Below are 20,857 nucleotides of genomic sequence, written 5' to 3'. Positions count from 1 at the left end.
AGACTAATCCATAAAATGGCAAGATTGTCTGATGGGGAAACTCAGCCTGTGAAATCGAGTTTCAAAACATGAGAGGTGATTGTAGTGAAATTTAGAAACTTAGGAACATTGAGGGGACTGAATAACAGAGAGACATGGAGAAGTGCAAGCAGGCGAGATTAGAGATAATCCCACGGTATTCTACACGGTCAAGTAGAACAGAATAATCAGCAAATAGTTAGTGTCCATTAGAAATCAAAGGGGGGCAATCAGTGCATCAACCCGGCGAACATTGATAGATTGTTACATGTAAACATCACAGCTGTTTTACTTGGGAGAAGGAGGATACAGGTACAGAATTCGAGAAGATGGACTGGAAAGCTCTTGAAGAGATTGCTGTAAAGTACGAGCAGGAGTTTGAGGCTTTATCTGGTATAAAATTCGACCAATCCGCAGGTCTGGATACTGTTGGAGTCAAGGGAGGAAAGACTGGAAATTTTAATTAGAATCTGACCATGAGGAGGTGCTAGAGGACTGGAGAGCAGCTAATATGATTCCAAATTCACAGTCAGGGTGGTAGAGATTTTCCAAGGTAACTATAGATGAGCGAGTACTAGATCACAGTTCAGGAAACTACTGGAGAAAATAGAGAAGGAGAAAATCGAACTCTAATCAGAGTCGCAAGGTTTGATCAGGGATAACCATCATGACTTTATCAGAGTGAAGTCTAATCTAATGAATTTGATTGAATTAGTTTGAGGAGTTCGCTTATTTAGTTTTGCAGCAAGGCCTTTGACAAAGTTCCACATGGGAAATTGAAAAACATAAAGTAAAATCTCACAGTATTGAGGGTAACTTGAAAAGTTACAATGAAAATTGTCTTAGTGTCAGGAGTCAGGGGGTGGTGAGAGAAGGCTGTTTGTGTGACTGGAGACCAGTGTCCCCTGGTGTACCACAGAGATCAGTGTTGTGTCCCTTATTGTTTGTAGCATTCATAAATGGTATAGATGTGAATCTGGAGGGGGGGGGGGGTGGGTGGAGGGGTGGGAGTTGTGATAAGTAAGTTTGTGTTTGACACAAAGATTGGCCGGGTGGTTGGCAGTGAGGAGGAAGTTCTGATTTTACACGAAAATACAAGTGGAATGATCAGATGGGCAGATCAATGGCAGATGGAATGTGATCCTGATAAATATGAGGTGATGTACTTTGGAAGGAGGAACCAGTCATGGGGTGTACACAATGATTGGAAGAACACTAGGGAGCTCACAGGGTGTTTCTCCAAACATCCCTGAATGTGACTGAACAGGGTAATGGACTAGTTAAGAATTGAACCTTGGGTGGAGCGTTTATTAATTAGGGAGTAGATTATAAGTGCTATACAGGGCTTGGTTTAGTCCATGATGGAATACTGTATGTCGTTCTGGGAGCCTCATTACAGGAAGGATGTGATTGTACTGGAGGGGATTGCAGAGGAGATTCACCAGGATGTTCCCTGGGATGGAGCATATCAGCGATGGAGAGAGGCTGGATAAGGTCGGGTTGTTTACTTTGGACAGAGAGGCTGAGGGGGATGTGATTCAGAAGGATAAGATAACGAGGGGCATGGACAGGGTGGACAAACAACAATTGTTACTTTTAGACAGAGGGTCAAGAACAAGGGACATTACTTTTAAAGTGAAGGGTTTGAGGTTCAGCGAGGTTTTAAAGATTACATTTTTTTCACCCAGAGCGTGTTGAGGTCTGGAATGTACTTCCTGAGAGGGGAGTTACCACGGCTAACCTCTCAACCGTTAAAAGTACTTAGTCGAGCACTTGGAAGTGTCATAACATTCCAGGCTATGTGCGTGGCGTTGGAAAGTGGGACTAATATAGATCGTGCTGTATTTCTGTTGGTACAGAGACTATGCTCCTGTGCGTGTATGATGTGGAGCTGAGCAGCTTAAGACAGGAATTGATGGGTTTCTGAAGATAATGTTCACAAAGGTTATAAGAGTGAACTGTTATAGCTTGTCAAATTATGTCAATGTGAGAAGTATGAAAAAACAATGCAGGTTCCTCCCAGTTTGAAACCAGAGAATGGAGAATGAGAAACAGGGAAATGGCAAAACTAAGAATCCACAACTTCAGTTCAGTCTTCACACAACTTTCTGACAATACCAGGAAAAGCAAGTCCGGTATGGAAAATGAAATAGTACATGGAACATCGAACATAGTAAGTAAATCGCTTCGGAGAAATTATTGGGACTGAAAATAATGGGCATAGACAACACTAACATAGAGTTATGAAATGGGAATTACGTTTGAGAAACAGACTGGGAGACAAATGAAAGAGAAGCAATGGATATAGAACACGTGGATTTTTAGAAATGTTTTGGTAAAGCTCCAAATCAAGTTTACAAAATCAAATCTTAGTGGTTTGGGGCTAATGTATGGCCATGTGTCTACAATGGGACAGCTGGCAGGAAACAGTGAATAAAAATAAACAGACTTGTGAAGCAACAGCCTGACATTGTATTTAAGGTATGAATCTGTGAGTATGACTATGTCCCTGACACCCCATCACCTTCCCTGGATATCTCCTCTCTCACCAGCAGGACAGACACAACAGAAATGGTGGCACAGTGGGATCCAGGTGGAAGGGAATTGCTCTGGGAGTCCTCAACAGTGTCTCCGTATCCCATGATGACTCATAGTGTTAGTTTACACATGGGAAAGGCAACCTCCTGCTGATTACCATGTAGCAGCCTCTCCCAACTGCTGAGTCAGTACTCCTCTATGCTGACCAACACTTGGAGGAAGCACTGAGGGTGGCAAGGGCACAAAACGTACTCTGGGTGAGGGATTTCAATGTTCACCATCAAGAGTAGCACAGCTGCAGCATTACTGATTGAGCTGGCCGTGTTCTAAAGGATATAACTGATAGACTCGGTCTACGGCAGGTGGTGAAGGAACCCACAAGAGGGAAAAGCCATATTTGACCACACCCTTACTAATCTGCCAGTTGCAGAAGTATCTGTCCATGACAGTATCAGGTAAGAGTGACCACTGCATAGTCATTGTGGAGATAAAGTCACACCTTCACATTGAGAATAACCTCCATAATTCTGGGTGGCACTATCACCGTGCTAAATGGGACAGACTTCAAACAGAACTAGCAGCTCAAATCTGGGTTGCCATGATGTGTTGTGGGGCATCGATAGCAGCAGAACTGTACTCCAGCACAACCTCATAGCCCGGCATATCCACCTCACAACAATTACCATCAAGACAGAGGATAAACCTTGATTCGATGGAGTGTGCAGGAGGGCAGGAGCAGCACCGGGCATACCTGAAAATGAGGTGTCTGCCTGATGAAGCCACCAACCAGGACTGCTTGTGCACCAAACAGCATAAGCAGTAAGTTACAGACAGGCTAAGTGATTCCACAAGCAATGGTTCAGGTCTCTGCATTCCTTCCACTTCTAGTTGAGGACAGTTATGGACAATTAAACAAGTCATTGGAGGAGGAGATTCCACAAGTATCCCCATCCTTAATGATGGAAGAGCCCAGCACTTCAGTGCAAAAGATAACGTTTATGCATTCGCAATAATCTTCAGTCAGAAGTGCTGAGTGGATGATGCACCTCAGCCTCCTCCAGTCGTCCTCAGCAATTCAGTTACCAGTCATCAGCCAATTTGGTTCAGTCCACGCGATATCCAGATTCAGTTGGAGACACTGGATACTGCAGAGGGTACATACCCTGACAACATTCTGGCAAAAGTACTGAAAAGTTGTGCTCCAGACCTTGTCACTGCCCTAGCTAAGCTGTTCCAATACAGTTACAACAATGACATTTCCCTGTTTACATCAAAAATTACCCCAAGTATCTCCTATGCATAAAAAGCAGAACAAATCCAATCCGACCAATTACCACCCCATCAGTCTAATCTCGATCATCAGTAAAGTGGTGGAAGGTCTCAGTGCTTTCAAGCAGCACCTGCTCAGGAATACCCTGGTCAATGACGCCCAGTTTGGGCTCCACCAGGGCCACACAGCTCCTGACCTCATTACCGTGGTTCAAACATGGACAACAGAGCTGAATTCCAGAGGTTGGGTGAGAGTGACAGCCCTTTAAATCAAGGCTGCCTTCGCCCAAGTGTGGTATCAAGGAGCCTTAGCAAAACTGGAATCAATGGGCATCAGGGGCAAACTCCCCGCTGATTAGAATCATACCTGACACATAGGAAGATGGTCATGGTTGATAAAGGCCAGTCAACTCAGCTCCAAGACAAGTCTGTAGGAGTCCCTCGGGCAGTGGCCTAGGCCCAAACATCTTCAGGGCTGCTTGATCAATGACCTTGCCTCTATTCTAAGGTCAGAAGTGGGGATGGTCGCCAATGATTGCACCATGTTCAGCAACATTTGTGGTTCTTCAGATACGGAAGCAGGCCATGTCCAAATGCGACAAGATCTCGACAGTATCCAGGCTGACAAATGGCAAGTAATATTCAGGCCACACAAATTCCAGACCGTGACCATCACCAATAAAATACAATCTAACCTGCCCCTTGTCATTCAATGGTGTTACCATCACTGAATCCACAGTGGACTGCAGCGGTTCAACAAGGCAGCTCACCAGCACCTTCTCAAGGGGCAACCAGGGACAGGAAATAAATGCTGACCCAGCCAGTTACACCCAGATTCACGAAATAAATATTATTTTTAAAAAATAACAGAGGAAGGTTGCTGGGATATCACAGAGATCGGTGCTCAGGTCCCAGTTGTTCATACTACCCATTAAACATTTGGTTGCAGGAATCAAATACAATATATCCCAACCTGCTGACAGAACTAAAGGATGTTGGATTGTGAGTGGGTGAGGAGGTTGTAAAAAGCTTCAAGGTGACTAAGACAAGTGGAGTGAATGGGCAAATACGTGGCAGATGGAGAGCAAGGTGGGTAGAGGTGGCGGTGTGCCCTTTGCTGGGAACAATAGACTGGCAGCCTATCGTTTGAAAAGGGATTGTTTTAAACATGTTGATCTACAAAGGGACGAATGCTCCTGTTTGTTGTTTCCTTCTGCGTGGCCCTCCGAGGTCCCTGCAGCGCAGTGAGGTCTGAACCCAGACGTCAATACTGGGAATGGCATTGGCACGCTGCCCAGTGTACATAGTCCCACCAAGTGGGGAGCTGTAACATTGCAAAGAATCTGGATTTCCCTGCAGACCAGTCACTGAAAGCAATATTGCAGGAGCAGAAAACAGTTAGGAAGGTAAATTGGGTGTTGACCTTCATTTCAGGGGGATTTGAATCCAGGAATAAGGGTGTCTTACTGCAGCTGTACAGGGCCTTTTTGAGACCCCAGCTCGAACCTTGTGCAATATTGTGTACAGGTTTGGTCTCTGTACCTAGCAAAGGACAACCCTGACATTGAGGGAGAGCAGCGAAAGATGACCATACCGATCTCTAGGATGACAGGCTTGCTGTGGGAGCAGAGTTTGTGGCGACTGGGTCTGTATTCCATGGGGTTTAGGAAAATGTGTGAAGATCTCAGTGAGATATATAAAACTCAGAGAGGGTGAGACAGAATGGAAGCAGGGATGATAATTCCCCAGGCTGTGATGTCTAAAACAAGTGGCCGCAGTATTAGATACAGACAGGCTATTCTGCACTGAGATGACAATAAATGTCTGCCCTCAGAGACTGGAGAACCTGGGGAATGCGCTCGAACATGGAAACCAAGACACTGAATATAAATACAGATTTAGAGACAGGAAAGGGATGGTGGGAGAGCAGGAGTACGGTGTGGAAATAAAAGGCGAGGTATCATTGTATTGAATTGGGAGCAAACTCGATGGACCAAAGGGACTACTGCACTTCCTATTTTCCAAGGTTACTCACATATACGGATATATTAATTGTGTGGGATAAGTGCATTGTGGAGATGTTTGAACATCAACGACAATGAGGAAGACTCAATGTGTTGTATGGCCTACTCCATTCCTGATGTTTCTGTGCAGTCTGTGGGAAAGCTCTGTAAATGTTGTCACAAGCTCTCAGATGTTAGGAAGGAGGTCCCTGCAGTGTCAACAGGACTGTGTTTCCCGTTCCCTTTTTCCGATACTGAGGCTGGGGCCGGGTGTTCTGTTCGGGTCATTTAAGACCTCGGAGCACTTTGATACAATAGAGTGTCTTGCTTGGCCGATTCAGAGATCTTTGAAAAGTTTTATCCCATGTCTATGTGTATGTAATCATAGATAATCATAGATAATCATAGATAACAAACAGCAATGGACCCAGCCTCCAGTCTGACAGACATCCTTCCACTAAACACTCTGCTTCCTACCATCAAGCCAACTGTGTATCCAATTGGCCAGTTCCCCCAGCATTCCACGCGATGTAACCTTCCTGAGCAGCCTACCATATGGAAGCTTTTCAAATGCCTTACTGAAATCCATAGAGACTACGTATACCACTCTGTCCTTGTCAAACTTCCTGGTCACTTCATCAAAGAACTCTAACAAAGTTGGGAAGCATGATCTCCCACTCACAAGTCTATGCTGACTGCTCCGAATCAAACCCTGTGTAAGTAATGGGTGCAGTCAATGGTATGCTGTCCTTCATTGTAAGATGATTCGAGTACATAAGTAAAGCCATCTTCCTGCTGTTGTAGAGCCTTGCTGAGAGAGCATTAGGAGCACATTACACAAATTTAATCTCCTTTGTAAGGAATGATCTCCTTACCACAGACATGGGTGATGGTAATATGAAGATAGAGTGAATAAGCTGAGTGTTTAATCTGTAGAGCTGTGAGAGACGAGGAAATGGTGATGCTGAAACACGAGGAGTGGCAGCGATCAATTATTTCCAAAAGAGACATTCATAGGGAGAGAAATTCCATACTTTACCCAGGATTGATTGGTTTGATTTATTGCCATGTGTACCCCAGTACAGGGAAACACTTTATTTATGAGCAGTGGAGGAAGATCATAGTAAGCATGGCCAGACAGATCGTAGGGTGGAATTAGACTTGGAAAGAGTAAGGCACACAGGTTACACTGAACAGGACGTGCACTAGACAAGATCAATATGAGCAAGATCAGCATTATTTGAACTTAGTGAGTCAATTCCTCAGTCTAATGTGACTTTCCTAATAGTTTATATGCCTAAATTAACTCTCCCCATGTTATTGTGCAGTCGGCGTGTGAACCCTGTACTGAACGTCAGGTTGCTCACAATCCCCAACAGCAGCCACAATACCTTCCATCTGAAACAGGTAGCCATTCTCATCAGCTTCCGCCCTACACAGAGAAGGCATCTCAGAAATGAAAGATGCCTTCATGTGACTTCACACAAGATATATGGCTTTCCTCCTCACCACTAGGAAACCACGTTAAAGTCCCACGTGTGTATCATGAGCAACGGAGCCAGGAGGAACAACGTGGAGCAGTCTGTCTGTGCAGCCTCTGCTCCACTTGGTCATCATGTTGGAGCATCATTCAGGAGACAGTGAGGACTACCGATGCTGGAGATCAGAGTAGAGAGTCGGTTACTGGAAAAGCACAGCAGGTCAGGCAGCATCTGAGGCGATGGAGAATCGATGTTTCGGCATAGGCCATTCATCAGGAATCAACATCAATTACCTCATTCTGTCCCTGTGTAAGTACGTTGAGGGGGGAGTGGCCTCTTCTGTTACTGTGAAAGTGACTCAAGGAGCTGAATGGTCTCATCCCATTGCTGTGTAAGTGACCCAAGGATCTGAATGGCTTCTTCCTCGTCCGATTGGACATGGTCAAGGGCCGGATTGGGTTACCCCTGGTTCTTTTTGAAAGCTCGATGTACTGACAAGTGTGATGATGCTGCAGCTTGAAGAGGTTATTTTGTCCGCGTTTCTTTTAAGAGAGAGATTGAACGATCGTTACCAAGCTGGCTAGTTAAGACCACTCGAGTAAACAACGAGGGAGGCTTTGTGTTTATTTTAATGCAATCTGAGTGGGTATGGCCAGCTCTCACAGATTAGGATCTCTGTGTTTTGGTTTCTCAGCAACATCAGAAACTATTGGGGTCTCCATAGAGTTGGAAGCTTCAGTGAATGCCTCCTGCTACTTCCCCTGAGTTTTCTCTTGGTGCTGTTTTTAATCCCTGGATTAGAGAATCATTTGTGACAAGCTGTGTCTGAATATTCCTTTCTGCGGAGGGCTGTGTTTATGTGATTTTCCTATATTGGAACAGTTCATTCGTAATAGTTACTAGGTCTATTATTCTGTTAACTTGTCCAGTAGAATTAAGTTATTCTAGATTCCTCTTTCTTTGGTTTCATTTTATCTTTCGTGTTTCAATAAATGGTGTTTTGCTTCACACCAAGTACTTTGACCAGTCACATTGCGTCCAGAACAGACACTTTACATTTCAATTAAAATAAATAAAAGAGTCTAGGCTACCGCCTTCAAATATTTTCCAGGCGCTCTGGTGTGGTCCATCACACTAGACTCCTTCTCGTCCTGAGTAATAGGCTGGAGGCACTGAGTGTGCTGTCCCTGTTCTTCTCCAATAGTGTCAATGGGCTGAACGACTTCCTCATATTCCTGTGAAACCAGCGTGAGGTGCTGAATGAACTCTTGTTTTACTGCGGCAATGTGCAGTGTCAGGCAGTGCTGGTAGATGAATGTTACCGACACTTTAACAGCACAAGTCTCAATGGAGTCTGGGCCTTGCTGCACATGGACACAGACTAGTTCAGCAGCTGACGGGGGACAAAATGTTCTGAACATTGTGGAATGTTCGGTGACCATCCCCACTTCTGATCTTATGGTGGGGAAGGTGGGGGTGGGGAGACATTGATGAAGCAGCTGAAGCTGTTTGTGAAGAGGAAGCTATCCTGAGGATCTCCCACAGAGCTGACCCAGGACTGAGATGATCACCATCTTCCTTTGTGCCATGTTTGACCTCACACATTGGAGAGTTTAAACTGATTCCCATTAAGTTCAGTTTTGTTAAGCTCCTTGATGTCAGCAGAAGTTAACCACTGCCTTGATATCGGGGCCAGTCATTTGTACCTGAACCCTTGAGTCAACCTCTTTTGTTCATATCAATAAACCATGATATAGGAGCAGCAAGTGTTTTCTTCAAACAGGTGGGATTGAATGTCAGGATTTCTCTTCTCAAGAGTGTTCGGGGAGCAAGATTTCTGAAAGTATTTGAAGAGGAGGTAGATGGATATTGACCTGTCAGAGAGGTGAGGGCTATGAGGAATTAGGTTTGAAAGATGATTTGAGACCAAGAGCAGATCAGCCATGATCTTAGTGAAGGGCAAGGCAGGTTTGGGGAGTGAATGACCTGTCCCTGTTTCTGATGTTCTCACATTCTGTTATTGGAGAGTTAGTGGGTGTTATTTTCATGAATGTTATGTTTTTGAATATTGCAGTCAGGGAGACCAGATGATTTTGTGAGCCATCTCTGAGTGAGGTATATGGGCTGTATTCACAGTGAATCTGGGTCTACAACGTGACCAACAACTGAAGCACAAGTTGCAGATAGGGGAAGCTCTATAAAGAGAGATGAGGGGACTCTTTCATACCTGTGCCTGGATTTTCCAATTACATTTCCCAAATCATTTCAAAGCATGTGTGACAGTCTTGAGAGGCTGAATGGTCCCCTCTGTTTCTGTGCACCAGGTTATAGGAGTAAGTGGCCTCCAACTGTTCCTGTCTAGCAGGTATGAGGGGCTGAATGGAACACAGGAACATGGGACTGAGGAGTCATTAGATATTTTGACCCTTCTCCACCAGGAAGTAAGATTGTGGCTGATCAGGTTGTGGACTCAGCCCCTCTTTCCTGTCTGTATCCCAATATCCGTGACTCACTTCTCTGTCAAATATTTTGTAATGCAGCTTTCAATCAATGTGAACATAGAGGCACAATAAACTTCCAGTGAAGAGAATTCCCACTTGAAAGGTCCTTTCAGAATATTTCATCATCCCTCTGAAAGAATCAGAGAGTCATGCAGAATGGGAACAGACCCATTAATCCAATCTGTTCACTCCGATCAGATATCAAATCTGATCCAGTCCCATTTGCCAGTATTTGGTAAATATCATTTCTCTTTCAGATACTTTTTAAATGTGCGATTGTACCCGCCTTCACCACTTCCTCTGACAGCACTTTCCGTACACACACCACTCTCTGTGTGAAACATTTACCTTCAGGTCCCTTCTAAATCATTCGTCCTATCCCCTCCAACCTATGCCCTCTTGTTCTGGACTCCCCAATCCTGGAGAGCAGAACGTGGCTGTTCAGAATATCCATGCCACTGATGGTTTTATAAACCTCTATAATGTCACCCTTCAGCCTCTGGCACTCCAGGGGGAAACGCCTCAACCTCATCAACCTCTTCCTAAAGCTCAAACTTCCAGTCCTGGAATATCTGTGTCTTAATCATTTCTGCAGAAAACCGAGTTGTACGCATTATTCTTAAAGTGGCCGCACCAACATCCTGTACAGATGTAATATGCCACCTCAACTCCTATACTCAATGCTCTGACTGATTAAGGCAAATGTGCCAAATGTGTTCTGCACCACTCTGTCTACCTGCAACTCCACTTTCAAATAACAATGTATTGCAGTCCTATGTCCCTTTGTTTCACAACACGCCCCAGGACCTGACCATGAAGTATATAATATCTGCCCTGATTTGCCTTCCCAAAATGCAAAGCTTCATATTTATCTAAATTAAACTTCATCTGTTACTCCTTGTCCCTTTGACCCATCTAATTGCGTTCTTGTTGTACTTTGAGATAATCTACTACACCACCTTTCTGATGTCATCTGTATACTTACTAACTATTGCCCCTATATTCACATCTAAATCTTTACATAAATGATGAAATGCAGTAAACTCAGTACTGATTCTTACAGCACACTGTTGCTCACAAGCCTCCAGGCTGAAAAATATCCCTCTTCCTTCAATTGTGACGAGTTTCTTCTGTATCTCATGTGACTGAAACTTACTAATCTGTCTACCAAGTAGAATGAAATACTAGCTATGAAGACAGGCTGAGTATGTTAGGTTTGTTTTCACTAGATAAAAGGAGATTGAGGGGCGGACCTGATAAAGGTTTGCAAAATCATGAAGAACATAGACAGGGTGGACAGAGACAAGCTTTTTCCCAGGTTGAAGGATTCAATAACGAGAGGTCGTGCAGAAAGCCACGTTGTCTACCCCGATCAGCTCTTGCCTTCCCAAATGTATGTAAATCGTGTCCCTCAGAATCCCCTCCAACAACTTACCCACCACTGACATCAGGCTCACCGGTCTACAGTTCCCCGGCTTTTTGGGTCACTGTTTCCTTTTCTAGTCCCACTCCTCCACTGCTCACAACAAATGTGAAATGTAACCAGGCTTGTGATATGGCCGATGATATCGGTCTCAGACTGGGTCAGGGTCAGTTTTAGGAACAAGTCAGGCTAGTTTCGTTAATCTGCTAAAACAACACGTTTATGATCCAGAGCAATGTTACTTAAACTATGATGGAAAGATGAATGGCAAACTGTTTGGGTATTGCAATAATATAATCAATATTTCCCTTTCTAAAAATGCTGACACACACACACCGCAAATTTAACTTGAAAGAATTTGGTCCAAATATTATTGGAACTCATGACAATGGATAAATTGTGAGATTTTCCAAAACATTATTCTGCTTCTGAAGATATTGTACTCACACAAGCTGCTAGCAATGGGATTTCATCCTGGGAGAGTTGGATTTGGCTGAATTCCCTTTGCTTTAGGCAGTGGGTAGACTCCAGTGAATTCTGGTTAGGGATCATCCAAAGGGTAGCACGGTGGTTAGCACTGCTACCTCACAACACCAGGGACTTGGGTTCGATTCTCAGCCTTGGGTGACTGTCTGTGTGCAGTTTGCACATTCTCCCCTTACCTGTGTGAGCTTCTAATGGGTGATCCAGTTTCCTCCCACAAACTGTGTAGGTTCGGTGGATTGGTCATGCTAAATTGTCCGTAGTGTTCAGGGATTTTTAGGTTATGTGCAATAGTCAGGGGTAAATATCGGGAAATGGGTTGGGAAGGTTGGTATGGACTTGTTGGGTTGAAGGGCCTGTTTCCACACTGCAGGGATTCCATAAAAATAAGAAAGGTAACGATGACTGTAGAGTTTTTTTTTTAGCTCACACACATTGCTGTGATGAGGAACAATGAAGGAGAGAGAGTGCAATGGCCATTCCTTCTCAGGCAGATTACATTGTCTCCCTCACTGAGTTGAATCACACAGTAATGTCATCCTGTCCCAAACTGGACCATGTGAGGTCTCCTTGTACATTGTCCAAACTATGTCTCCATCACATTCCCTGTTCCATGTAGGTGCATCATTGCTGCTGTCATACAGAGAGCCATCCCCTTAGCAGAAAATGGTCTCGGTTAATTTGAAGATATGTTTATATGTCCCTGCGTCATTAGAAAATAAAAATGTTTAATTTATTCAGAATACCTGTGTTAAACTGAATGCATTTTTAAAAGAAATACAGAAATTGCTGGAAAAGTTCGCCAGGTCTCTCAGTACCCAGATGCTGTAGTTGTACCAGCCTCCACCACTTTCTCTGGCAGCTCATTCCATACGCACACCACCCTCTGTGTGAAATGGTGCCCTTTAGGCCTCCTCAAAACCTTGCCTCTCTCACTTTCCACCAATGCCCTCTAGTTTTGAACGCCCCTAAACTGGGGATAAACCCTGACTACTCACCCTATCCATGACCATTCTGCTTTTAAAAGCCGCTACTGTGGCGAAATGTGACTCCAATTAACACGAATGGCTGTACTTTCAGTCATCCTGGGCCTAAATTCTGAAATTCAATACTGACACCTCTTCCTTCTCCATCAAGTCACAATTCTAAATCCATTTTAATCAGTTTGTTCTTTAATCGCTATTATCTGTAGCCTGCAATATTAGGGAAAGAAATCCTGCACTCACACTCTGCCCAAAGAAGGGTCTCAAATGGATATTTATTACTGAACACCAGAGACGAAGGAAGAGCTTAATTTCTGACACCAAAACACTGATCACTCTTACCCAACTCTCACGTGCGGCCGCTGATTACTGTCCAGCCTCTCCTCCCCACTGACTGTGTCAGCAATCTGTCTCTCCTCCCCCTAACCACACAAGGCTACCCAAACTCAGGGTCTTTGTGAAAATCAAGGCCGGAGTGTGCAGGCCTCCTGGAGATGGATGGACGTTTTAAAATTGAAGGGGGAGGGTGAGGTGACAGCAATATCACTCACTGAGCTGAGGGGTGGCTGATGGAGTTTAGTTTGGATTAATGCGAGGTATTGGATTTGGTAAATCAAACAACAGCAGGACCTATACAATTAAAAGCAGGGCCTTTATCAGTGTTGTAGAACAGAGACCTAGGCCGTCAGGTATAGTTCTTTAAAATTTGCATCTCATACAGAAAGTGTCTTCATTGTTCAGACCTTTGAGTATCAGAACTGGGACGGCATGTTGAGAATGTAGAGGACATTAGTGAGACCTCTTCTGGAATACTGTGTCCAGTCTGGTCATCCTGCCCACTCACTCCATAGGCACACCACCCTCTGGGTGAAAAAGCTGCCCCTTAGGGCACTTTAATATTTCCCCTCTCACCTTAAACCTATACCCTCTAGTTTTGGTCTCCCCTACCCTTAGAAAACAACTTGACTATTCACTTTGATATTTTTGACCTTGATATTATTAAGCTGGAGAGGGTTGAGAACAGATGAACCTGGATGTTGTTGGGAAAGGAGGGAGTGAGCTATAAGGAGAGGCTGGGTATGCTGGGACTTTTTTCACTGGAGAGGATGAGATTAAGGGGTAACTTTACAGAGGTTTATAAAATATTGAGGGGTACAGAGAAGCTGAAGGGCTGATGTCTTTTCCCTAGAGTTGAGGATTCAAAACTGAGGGATATTTTAAGGTGTGAGGAAAAAGATTTAGAAAAGTCATGAGAAGTAATTATTTTAGACAGAAGCTGGCTTGTGTGTGGAATGAACTTCCAGAGGAAGTGGTGATAGCAGGGACAGTTACAACGTTTAAAGGACATTTAGATCAGTACATGGATAAGACATCAGTTTGGATGGTGCTGTGAGCAGCTGCCCTCTCCCTCCCCATCTCTGAATGAATCCCTGTTGCTTTTCACCCACTGCCAATGTCTGTGCAGTGGCGTATGGAGGCCAGCAGAGGGTGGCATTGCATCACTTTAAGCACCACAGAGACTGGCAGACCTGCCCCACACAGAGACACACAGATACACACACGGGGATGGTTAGGGCACGGCGTGAAGCTCATAGGTAATTTAAATTAAACATAGCAGTATTAGGAATATAGCAGTATTTCACTTGCTCACACTCGTGTATGTGGGGCAGGATTTCAGTTGTTTCATGGGGACCATGATACTATAACAATCTCAATGTTTGTAGATGGCACCGAACCTGGAAGAACTCTGAAGTCTATGGAGGAGAGTGTGGAACTCTAACAGGACAGTGACACGTTGGTGTAGTGTTCAGGTGTATCGCAGATGGGGATCAGTGCAGAGCAGTTTGAGGTGATACACTTTGGTAGGAAAGACAATGAAAGACAATTTAAAACAGACTGTACCGTTATAAAGCGGTTGCATGAGCAGATGGTCCTGCGTGTATATGAGCATAGATTGTTGAAGATGTCGGCAGGTGAGGAGAGCAGTAAATCTCACAGATTAGTTTCAGTATCTGCGCTGTTTATAGGGGGAGGTGTAGGAGGGAGTCTCTGTGCTCCCTTCCTGGGAGGTGGTGGTGACGATGTGTTGTGACCCCACCCTCCTGCCCACTGAGACTGTGGGGATTCCATTTGTACCAGCTCGACACAAAAGGGAGATGGCATCAAGGCCACGGCTTCCAAGTTGTGCCGGGGGGAATCGGAGCTGCCAGTGGGTTTAAAGTGAGAATTGCCCTTCACTGAACATTGCTCCTTACTCGGTCGTTGGGACGTGGATGTTTCAGAATCTCCACATGAGGCGTCCTGGTCCTCTCCGGCTCGTACCAGGGTCTTCCCCATATGGCGGGGGTAGCGGGGTGAGGGAACGGATACCGGGCACTCCACCACATGGCTTGGCCCTTTCTGTCCTATTCCAGGCTGTTTCTCCTGAAATAGGACAAAGGGAGGAAGTGAGTGAGGGTGGGAGTGGGTGGTCCTGCTGTTAGTGTTAGTGTAGATGGGGAGGGGGTCATGGTGAGGTGTCCGGAGGGAGTCAGTCCACAGTGTTGTATCCATGCAGTGTTATTAGTGTGGGGGTGAAGTGGAGGGAGGGGGAGAGAGACAGACGGACAGAGACAGAGAGAGAAGGTGCAGCATGAGGCAGTGAGTGTGGTGGACCATGAGCCTTGTTCGGGAGTCGGTGCTATAACAGATATACAGTGAGTGTGAGGGAGCAGAGAGAATACGGTGACCCTTATCCTGACAGAGTGGGGAAGGTTATTGATGCTTGTGCTGTATTGCTCGGCATTTCTTCAGACCCCAGATACTGCACTGAGCTGGGTGGGGAGCTCAGACCATACTCGGTGGGTCTGGTGGTGTCACTCCCTCTGGGAAGAGAATGTTCCCCCTCTGTACTAGCCCATCCACCAGGACCTCAGTGCCCCTGTTGACAAACCATGGTGTAATTGTCCCTTATCTGCCATGCTCGGGGTAAACTGGGTGATGGTGTGTACTCCATTTACAAAGCTGTAGAACAAATGCTCATCCAAAACTCTCCATCATCTGACCTCACACAAATATCCCTTTTTCCCATCTTTCCTGGGAACACAGGCTCATGTTACAGGATGTTATCGAAGTGTCTACATTGCAGTATTCTGAAACCTGGGAACACATCCTTCCATGATAGTATCTCTCGTTCTCCCCCTCTCTGTCTATTTCCCAAACCCCCCGCCCCCCCATGTGGTGATATTTAAACTGATTACCCCGCCTGGTCTCTCTGGCAGTGATGTCCACACCCACAGCACCCCCTTGTCAGGGCAACAATGGAGATATGGAGCTGTAAATGGGTGGGAGCTGTACATCCAGTCAGTTCCAGAACGGGCTGCAAGTTTCCCCACACTGGGCAGTGATCTAACACAGTGTTCCTGAGCATTGCACTGGGGTGGGGTACACAGTCCTACATGCTGGGAGGGTAACTGCTCCTGGTTTACAGATCAATGTACTGGGGTGGCGTACACAGCCCTACATGCTGGGAGGGTAACTGCTCCTGGGTTACAGATCAATGCACTGGGGTGGGGTACACAGTCCTACATGCTGGGAGGGTAACTGCTCCTGGGTTACAGATCAATGTACTGGGGTGGTGTACACAGTCCTACATGCTGGGAGGGTAACTGCTCCTGGGTTACAGATCAATGCACTGGGGTGGGGTACACAGTCCTACATGCTGGGAGGGTAACTGCTCCTGGGTTACAGATCAATGTACTGGGATGGGGTACGCAGTCCTACATGCTGGGAGGGTAACTGCTCCTGGTCTATGGATCAATGTACTGGGGTGGGGTACACAGTCCTACTCACTTGGAGGGTAACTGCTCCTGGGATACAGATCAATGCACTGGGGTGCTGTACACAATCATACTCACTTGGAGGGTAACTGCTCCAGGTCTGCAAATTAATTCACGGGTGATCACTGCACAGGTCGCTGTGCTGGTCAGACTGTCTGGTTGTGGTTTATAGATAATACAATGATGGTGTCTGTGCAGCTCCCCATTCTGAATGGATATTTGTTTCAGGATCACACATTAGTGTCCTGCTGTGGTCTGCACAGCTCCCCGTCCTGGACAGATATCTAGTCCGGGTGTATAGATCAATGCACTGTTGTGGTCTGCACAGCTCCCGGTCCTGGACAGAAATCTAGTCCGGGTTTATAGATCAATGCACTGCTGTGGTCTGCACAGCTCTCGGTGTTGGACAGATATCTAGTCCGGGGTTATAGATCAATGCACTGCTGTGGTCTGCACAGCTCCCCGTCCTGGACAGATATCTACTCCGGGTTTATAGATCAATGCACTGTTGTGGTCTGCACAGCTCCCGGTCCTGGACAGAAATCTAGTCCGGGTTTATAGATCAATGCACTGCTGTGGTCTGCACAGCTCTCGGTGTTCGACAGATATCTAGTCCGGGTTTATAGATCAATGCACTGCTGTGGTCTGCACAGCTCTCGGTGTTGGACAGATATCTAGTCCGGGTTTATAGATCAATGCACTGCTGTGGTCTGCACAGCTCCTGGTGCTGGACAGATATCTAGTCCGGGTTTATAGATCAATGCAATGCTGTGGTCTGCACAGCTCCCAGTGATGGACAGATACCTAGTCCGGGTTTATAGATCAATGCACTGCTGTGGTCTGCCCAGCTCCCCGTCCTGGACAGATATCTGGTGTGGGTTTATAGATCAATGCACTGCTGTGGTCTGCACAGCTCCCCGTGCTGGACAGATATCTAGTCCGGGTTTATAGATCAATGCAATGCTGTGGTCTACACAGCTCCCCGCCCTGTACAGATATCTAGTCCGGGGTTATAGCTCAATGCACTGCTGTGGTCTACACAGCTCCCCGTCCTGGACAGATATCTAGTCCGGGTTTATAGATCAATGAACTGCTGTGGTCTGCACAGCTCCCCGCCCTGGACAGATATCTAGTCCGGGATTATAGATCAATGCAATGCTGTGGTCTACACAGCTCCCCGCCCTGGACAGATATCTACTCCGGGTTTATAGATCAATGCACTGCTCCCCGCCCTGGACAGATATCTCGTCCAGGGGTATAGATCAATGCACTGCTGTGGTCTGCACAGCTACCGGTGCTGGGCAGTTATGTATTCCGGGGTTATATATCAATGCCCTGATCTTATCTGTGCATTGTTCCCCTCTGGACAGATTGCTGTAATGTATTGACCAGTGTAATGGATGAATCTGGACAGATTGCTGGGTTGTACTGAGCAGGACACTGGCCTGGTCTATACAGTGTTCCACAGTGAACAGATATCTCCTCTGGGTGTATGGTGTCTGGGCTGGTTCTGTGAGGTGGATTGAGAATGTGGTATATCGCACCCTTTGAGCTTCTCGGGCAATGCCTTTAGATCCCATTCCTGTGATTGGACCCTTCATCTCTCACCGCATTAATGTTACAGTGTGTCCAGGCACAGCACATCATGTTGGTGGGTAAGGGGGAAAGGTCATGGACAGGTCAAGGGGTTCCCCAGAACGTTCCGTCCCCAACATTCTATAACTGCCGTTCCTCGGAATGTTCTGTCCCTGACATTGTTTGTGAACGGCCGGACGTCAGTGAATTGAACAAACGATAAGGTCCCGAGGGAAGAGATCCCTTTCCAGGGAAAAGGAGACATTGTTCCGAAGGCCCCTCAGGCAGTTAAAGGGGGGAATACGTTTTCCCTGCGTTTACATTTCTTCACGACACAGGATCGACCACAATTTAGACCAAAATACAGAAATTCCCAAACTCCGTTTGTCTTCAGGAAACTGGGAGAGAATCCTTCAGGACAGCAACGTTTCCACCCACCGTATGAGGAACTGGGAAGGAGTGACCTGTGTCTGCTCTCGAGGGATCGAGTGTGTGGGAATGTTTTAGAAACCATCTGTCCTTATGGATGTGTCTCTGTGTCCTTGGGGAGGAGGGTTTCTTGTGGTTTATGTCATATTTTTGTCAGTAATTCCGACCTTCCCATTTGTTATTCCAGCTCCAATTATTTTAATAAATCCCTGAATACAGGGACACATTTGAAAATCTCACTGGGTCCCCAATCAAACGGGTCCCTTTCCCTCCAGGCTGATGGATAATGGGTTTGTTTTCCTTCTCACAGTTAACGTAGTGACCATCTACGTCCTGATTTATAAAGATTGTGGATTGTCTCCATGTGTCAGACGTTACCTGGGGGCCATGGCAGCGGCGGATCTCCTGGTCATTATCCTCGACCTGATCCTGAGACACATTCCCATTGTTTATCGGGAACAGTTTTATTTCCTGATGGACTCCGTCCCCGTGTGTAATATCCACGCCGTCCTGCTTTATGCAGCCACTGACTGCTCTGTCTGGTTCACCGTCACTTTCACCTTTGATCGGTTTGTGGCCATTTGTTGCCAGAAGCTGAAAAGTAAATATTGCAGTGAGAAAACGGCAGCTGTGGTCCTGGGAGCAGTGACTGTGCTGAGCTGTTCAAAGAACATTTCCTGGTATTTTATCCTCAAGGCTCGGTATTGGCTGAGGAACGACCCCTGGTTTTGTGATGTAACAGACGCTGTTGTATTCTCCAGTGTCTGGGTCACAATCGAGTTCCTCCACCACATTCTAACCCCGGGTGTCCCATTTCTCCTGATTCTGCTGCTCAATGTTCTCACCGTCAGATACATTTTAGTGACCAGCAGAGCCCGCAGGAGACTCCGCGCTCACACCAATGGGGACGCTCAGTCTGACACTGAAATGAGAAACCGAAAAAAATCCATCCTTTTACTGTTTGTGATCTCGGCCAATTTCATCCTGTTATGGTCAACGTTCATGCTGTATTCTATATGGAGACGGATGTTGTTTATTGGGAATGGGTCTGTGTCTCTCGATCTCTTTTTGCAGGAATTGGGCTTCATGCTGCAGCTCCTCAGTTGCTGCACAAACACCGCGATTTATGCCGTGACCCAGACTAAGTTCAGGCAGCAGCTGAAGAATGTGCTGAAATATCCCTTCACACAAATCCATCCATCCATCAAATTCCCTCATTAATCAATCCATCCGGGATTTTCTCATTTCAGTTCAGTGTTTCAGCGATGGAGCAGCCTGTCGCTCTGGTAACAGACTGAGGGTAGCGCTGGTTTGTCCATCCTTATCCCCCAGGGGATTTACAGGGAAACATTTCAATGTTTCTCACAACTCAGGGGCCAGTGAGAAAAGGCACCATCCCACTGACTGTATCCTTCACTTCCATTTGGAACCAATAAAAATGTTGATTAAAGCGTGCCTAGCAGCAGAGTGACCGATGTTGTTGTGTGTCTTTGTGTTGGAGAAGCTGAGCTGGAGAGAGACAGACTCATCCCCAAGTCCTGGTCCTCAGGGAAGGGGAGGGCACCGCGCCCTGAGCTCAGGAGCTGGGTTTAACTCCCTCTGCCCCCTCCCACTCTAACCTGGCCTCCCCATTTCCTCTCCCCTACTCTTTCTCATCACTTCTCTCCCTCTCTCTCTCTTTCTGCACACTGTCTCTTTCTCACCTCCTCTCCCTTTCATTCTCTCATCCCCTCTCAGACACCCCTCAACCCCGATTTCTCCAACTGCCTCCACTATTGTTTCTGCCTCACCCTCCCCCTCTCCCTCTCACACCCCCAACACGAGATTCTCCACCTACCTCCACTCTGCCCTCTCCCCCTCACCCTTACTCTCTCTCTCCTGCCGTCTCTGTCTCCCTCCCGCATTTCCGTCTCTACCCCATTTTCCCCCCCTCCCATTTCCCACATCTCTCTATCATCTCACCCCACCCCCCACACACAGACTCACCACCAACCCTCAGTCTCTGGGTTTGAGGGAGAGGGAAGGACCAGGGAGACAGAGTGTGTCAGAGAGAGAGGGAAGGACAGAAGGAAGAGAGATTCAGTCAGAGAGAAACGGAGGGAGGTGGGGAGAGAGAGTTACCAAAGGAGGGGGAATGAGAGTAAGAGAACGGGGAGAGAGAGTGAAGGATTAGAGAGAGAGCAGGGGGCAAGAGAGAGATAGGGTGAAGTAGGGACAGAGAGAGACAAGGGAGAAGATAATGAGAGACAGAGGCAAGAGAGAGAGAGAGAGACAAAGAGGTGCGAGGGATGGAACGAGAGAGAAAGGGGGCTAGTCTTAGAGAGAGATGGAAAAGG

The sequence above is a fragment of the Chiloscyllium punctatum genome, chromosome 14 (assembly GCF_047496795.1).
Source record: "Chiloscyllium punctatum isolate Juve2018m chromosome 14, sChiPun1.3, whole genome shotgun sequence".
NCBI lineage: Eukaryota > Metazoa > Chordata > Chondrichthyes > Orectolobiformes > Hemiscylliidae > Chiloscyllium > Chiloscyllium punctatum.
Note: the sequence above shows the minus strand (reverse complement) of the source record.